Here is a 6,219-nt window from a genome sequence, read left to right on the forward strand (position 1 = left end):
GCAATTATAGTACTTCACTGGTTTGGATTTAGTGATTGGGTTGGTCAGAGTAGTTAAAAGATTCAAGATAGGCATAATAAACTTAGCCTTAGTATAAGAGCAATGTTAATCACCTGTGAAACCAAGAAGAATGTACTTGTATAATGCCTTATTTTATGATTGATAGGTGAACAATTCATGTCTTTCCTCCCTTAACCCTACAGTCTACTTAATAATGCAGGTCAGCTGATGTTCTTTTGAAGCACAGGTCGGTCCTTGGGATTTACTCTCTCCTCAGCTCAGCAGTATTTCCAGACAGACCATTTGATTTGACCATCCCGGAGAGACGGATTTGCTGTGAATGGTCCTGGAAGTGTCTTCAAAGGGCACCTTATTTAAAGTGCAATCAGCTGACTATCTGTGATGAATCTGTAGTTTGGGAGTAATCAGTCACTGGGCCTGTACGTGTCTTCCACGGGGGGTTGGACCCAGCTCTGGTGACAGTAATTCCTCACAAATAGACCCTCTGAAATCTACCTAGATATGTTGGTCAGAGGGACAATTTTCAGTGTAGTGACTTTAATAGGAATGATTAAGAAAGCGAAATGCAGCCTAAGTCTGAGTGCTTGGTGGATTGAGAGGGAGAGAGAATGGTAGTGTGGTATAATGTCTTTGACAGGGGATAAATGCCCTGACTGATGCAGACGGTGATATGTTCCCGCTTCTTCTACGAGACAGAGAATGGTAGTAAGGTATAACGACCATGTCATTTCCTTTTCTTTTCTTGTCACGGGACAGACAGTCCTGCTGAGACCCAGACTGTGCTGTGGGGATTATAGAGTCTGTGAAATGAGACACTATTCAAACCAATTTAGACCACATTTCATACTTTCAATCAAAAAGACCCAAAAAATAACAAGAATACAATGCATTCAAAAAGTATTCAGACAATTTTACTTGTTCCACATATTGTCCACATATTGTTACGTTACAGCCTTATTCTAAAATGTATTAAATGAAACAAATTACTCATCAATCTATACACAATAAATAATGAAAAAGCAAAACATGTTTTTTAGACATTTTCGCAAATGTATATAAAAAAAAATTAAAAAACGTATTTATATAAGTATTCAGACCCTTTGCTAAGAGACTCGAAATTGAGCTCCGGTGCATCCTGTTTCCATGATCCTCCTTGAGATGTTTCTACAACACTTCAACCTGTGCTAAATTCAATTGATTGGACATGATTTGGAAAGGCACACACCTGTCTATATAAGGTCCCACAGTTGACAGTGCATGTCAGAGCAAAAACCAAGCAATGAGGTCGAAGGAATTGTCAGTAGAGCTCAGAGACAGGATTGTGTCGAGGCACAGATCTGGGGAAGGGTACCAAAAAATTTCACAGCATTGAAGGTCCCCAAGAACACTGTTGCCTCCATCATTGTTAAAGACTCTTCCTAGAGCTGCCCGCCCAGCCAAACTGAGCAATCAGGGGAGAAGGGCCTTGGTCAGAGAGGTGACCAAGAACCTGGTGGTCACTCTGACAGAGCTCCAGAGTTCCTCTGTGGAGATGGGAGAACCTTCCAGAAGGACAACCATCTCTGCAGCACTCCACCAATCAGGCCTTTATGGTAGAGTGGCCAGGCGGATGCCCCTCCTCAGTAAAAGGCACATGACAGTACGCTTGGAGTTTGCCAAAAAGCACCTAAAGGACTCTCAGACCATGAGAAACAAGATTTTCTGGTCTGATGAAACCAAGATTGAACTCTATGGCCAGAATGCCAAGCATCACATCTGGAGGAAACCTGGCACCATCCCTACGGTGATGCATGGTGGTGACAGCATCATGCTGTGGGGATGTTTTTCAGCGGCAGGGACTGGGAGACTAGTCAGGATCGAGGCAAAGATGAACAGAGCAATGTACAGAGAGATCATTGATGAGAACATGCTCCAGAGCGCTGACAGGGCTGATGGTTCACCCTCCAACAGGACAACAACCCTAAGCACACAGCCAAGACAATGCAGGAGTGGCTTAGGGATAAGTCTCTGAATGTCCTTGAGTGGTCCAGCCAGAGCCCAGACTGAAAATAGCTGTGCAGCGATGCTTCCCATCCAACCTGACAGAGGTTGAGAGGATCTGTAGAGAAGAATGGGAGAAACTCCCAAGAAGACTCAAGGCTGTAATTGCTCGCAAAGGTGCTTCAACAAAGTACTGAGTAAAGGGTCTGAATACTTAAGTAAATTAAATATTGAAGTTTTTTTTATTTTTAATACATCTGCAAAAATGTCTAAAAACCTGTTTTTGCTTTGTCATTATGGTGTATTGTGTGTAGATTGATGAGGGAAATCATTTGATATTTTTAGAATAAGGCTGTAACGTAACAAAATGTGGTAAAAAGTCAAGGGGGCTGAATATTTCCGAATGCACTGTTTATCTACTGTCCAAATTAGGCTCTTTCTATGTTAATGATCGTAACATGGCTCTGTCAATTACATATTATCTCAGAAGAGTGAGACTCAAAGGATGCGTTTTGATACATCTGGTATTTGGCTATATTGAACATTTCTTATACGTCACTGTGAATATGGAGTAACATAAAAGCCTTCTAGAAGAGGACCAAATGGCTCTTCAGCGCAGTTTGTTTTGTTGCATCGAAACAGATTAAATATCAATACAGATTTTTATGTTATTCCTGCTTGTACACCTATCTTTATTTTCTTACTGTAGCTGAAAACAGTGGTGGATAGAGGAGGCTGAAGGGATATGAGGACATGGTATTGAAATAATCCTCATCAGTGGCCATTGTGTCAACTGCCAAGGCCAATGCAAACAGCACAGCTCTAGGAAGCTGGAGGAAACTCAGCACTTCCTCTCCTCTCTCCCAATCAGCGGAAGAGAAGTTAAGCCAGTGCGAGACTTGCCTGCAAATGTCCACTTCCTCTGTATTGCCATGGGAACACTGTGTTTACTTGAGCTTTTTTCCTTATCTTTAAAGGAACCTGTTTAAAATCCAGAGTGTTAGGCACTTACCGGCCAGGGGGGAATTTAACAGAGGGTAGATAGAGGATAGTGGGGAGGGTTAGCATAACAACAACTCATTTCATATTTCTAATGGTACTTCAGCCTAGAGAACAGAATTATCATGAAAACAAGTCCTCGTCTCTCATCCTAAATTGAACATATGGCACTCTCCAAGCTCAGATACAAACCCCTCCACCCCCCTGCATGTCTCTTGGATACAGAGGCCTTGGAGCCTGTTGGTTCCGGCTCTTAATGACTTAGTGTTTGTTTTACAGGACCCACTTTGCCTCTGTGTCTTTCCCTTCACCTTGGTGATCAAAAGTGCCCACAGTTAAACAGAACTAGCCGAGAGGTCACACGTATCACCGGCAGCTGTTTGCAGGTCCGTGACTATGTATACAAATGCCTGCTGATGTATTGTCCGTTGACCAGTGTAGACTAGTGATGGCCCCCTCCTACAAAGGACTCATCAGGTGCATCATGAGGCCTCCATGGAGCTCAACGTGACCATCGGGCACCCTCTGCTGTCCAGACAAGAGTCAGCTATACTTCTTACATAACAATTCACATAGCTAGTTAGATTGCTTATCCATAACTAAGATAATACTGGAAGTAGTTTGGTTGTGAATCCTGCCCATGCATTTAGGACAGTAGTTCTAATATCTGATAAAGAAATTACATTGATGTATTTCCTTTTTATGTTGCACTCACAATATCTCAATAGGCATCCTTGCTCTTTCACCCTCATTCCCCCAACAATCGATATGGTCATTCCCAAACTGGCAACTTTCAGTTTGGGTAAAATCACAAGTATTTTATCCAGACAGTAGATATGAAACATCTCTTTGTCAGGTTCCTGAGGTCACCCTTTGCTTCAGTAGGAAAATATTCTAAACTCTATCAGGGCTTTAATCTGACCAGCTGGCACCAGGCCCAGTACCCTCATGCTCTGTCATTTACTTTCCCTTTAAGAAAAAGTTAAACTCTCAGGAGACTTCAAAGGCATTTTTCAACAAAAGAGAATCATATACATTACTAGGAGGTTGCCTGGAACATCTGGGTATCTGAAACTTAAGTTATCTATCGTTCAGGAGTGATTCATCAGTGGTTTTCCATTATGAGTAGGCTATTAGCCAAACTAAATCCACAAGCAGATGGTGAAATGATATACACAGCCCATGTAGATCATGACAAAAGCTTGTTCCAACCTGATTTCCTGGGACTGCAGGTCCTGTAGTTTGAGGGTTCTTTAGATGGTTGATGGATGACTCTCTATGTAGACAAACACTGGATGGAGAACGATTACACTTTTGCAGATTTTATGATGAACTGACCACAGCTAGAGCAGCAATGCATTAACACCACTACTTCCTTTTCTCTTTCAACAAGTAACAAATATCTTACCAATCAGAATAGAGCAAAGTAGTTGCTAGGTAAATAATCAATTAGCACTACAATCCCAAAAAAGTGATTCACCACATTATAGAACTAGACAACATTTAGAAAACAATGTATCCCATTTTAAATAGTAATTTCAAACATCCATTCAGAAAACAATATTTGCCATTCTTTATCTGATCAGTAGAGGGGGTAAAAAAACAAGATATTTGAGGCACATATTTTGGCTTCTAACCAAGTTCAACATTTCACCAGAGAGATGCTTTAGTTTTCTCACTGCTGGGCATTAGAACGGTTATCATGCCTGCAGGGCACACTCTTTAAACCACTATATTAACAGGGAACACAAGTTGGTCAGCTGACCCTGTCATACAATGTGCCCATACACACATTCTCTCACACACATGCACTCCCCAATGCAACTCCCAATCCCCCACCAAGTCTCTCAAGTAAATATATCCGGGCAAATAACAAGTATAACATTTTTTATTAAATAGTTAGCCAATATTGTACAGTGACTAAAATAAGTGTTCCAATAGTTTCTAAAACAACTGTTTTCATTCTGTTATTCTTTAAATATACATACATTCAATACGTTATACAATTATTTTCTCTAAAGGGAAGTCAATCCAAATGAATTGGTGCCTTAGGATCACATATTGTCCATATTGCACCAGCAGCGATATTTCTTCCTCCAATGGAAATTAAGTCGATTGTTCTGAAGAATCATGTTTGCGCCCAAGGCAGCCATGATATGAAATTGTGTGGCATTAGAAAGGCACTGCACCTAACACTTATTTTATTCCCTTATCCTTAGATATAGTTTACTATCTCTGACATTTATAAAACCATCTATGTTAGAGAGGTGATATTTCTGAGCAGCAGATAAAGAGCCAAACTCAGAGCCAGCCATACGTAGCTGAGGAGAGGAGGATATCCATAATGGCCTGAATACACAGAGCTCCATTTGGAGAGTGTTTGTTGTGCCTGTGTGGATCTCCCTGGGGTAAGTTCCCATGCCGGGTCACCACTTCCTGATAGAGTGGCAAACAGATGTGCTGCTGCAGCACTACACTACACCCAGCAAGGAATGGCTCCTGACTCACGCCACAGAGGACAGAGCAGAGCCTGCACAGCTACAGCAACTAGCACAGCCAACACAGCCTGCACAGCCTAGCATGGATGGATGTGTAGCAGCAGTCAAACACAACTCCACTTACTATAACAGAAATAGGGCATTGAATGAGATATGACTACTCACATTAGACTAATGAATTGCACTCAGACCCACAATATACACTCTGAGGAACTTCCTTGAAGTTTTAGGAGATACACACTCCCATTTTAAGTGGTATGTTACATCATTGTAAACTAGCATAATATTATGACTTCAAAGGTATCATTATGAAAGTGGTTCATTCAGCTGCTGTGCTAGTTCCAAATAGAAAAGGCTTCCATGCTCTGGGTGGTTAAATTGAGCGATGAACCAGATGAAGTAGATCACTTCATGTGTAACATGATCAATGCAGCCCATTTAATTACATTGGTTTGAACTCCCAAGAAAAACACAGCCCTGGCTGCAGTCCATCACAAAAGTCATGTTCAGAGACACTGAATATGTATTAAAGCAGCATTTGAAAAAAGTGGATTTAAGATGACTGGAAGATTACTCTGCATTGTTGGAAAAGGACCCATAAGTAAGCATTTCACTGTTGTTTACGACGCATGTGAAATTTGATTTGAAGAGTAAGAATAGTAGAATCAGGTGCAATTTAGAAATTTGATTGTGCATCAGATGTTTTTCTCTTGTTATGTCA

This window comes from Oncorhynchus clarkii, chromosome 5 (genome assembly GCF_045791955.1).
Source record: "Oncorhynchus clarkii lewisi isolate Uvic-CL-2024 chromosome 5, UVic_Ocla_1.0, whole genome shotgun sequence".
Classification (NCBI taxonomy): Eukaryota; Metazoa; Chordata; class Actinopteri; order Salmoniformes; family Salmonidae; genus Oncorhynchus; species Oncorhynchus clarkii.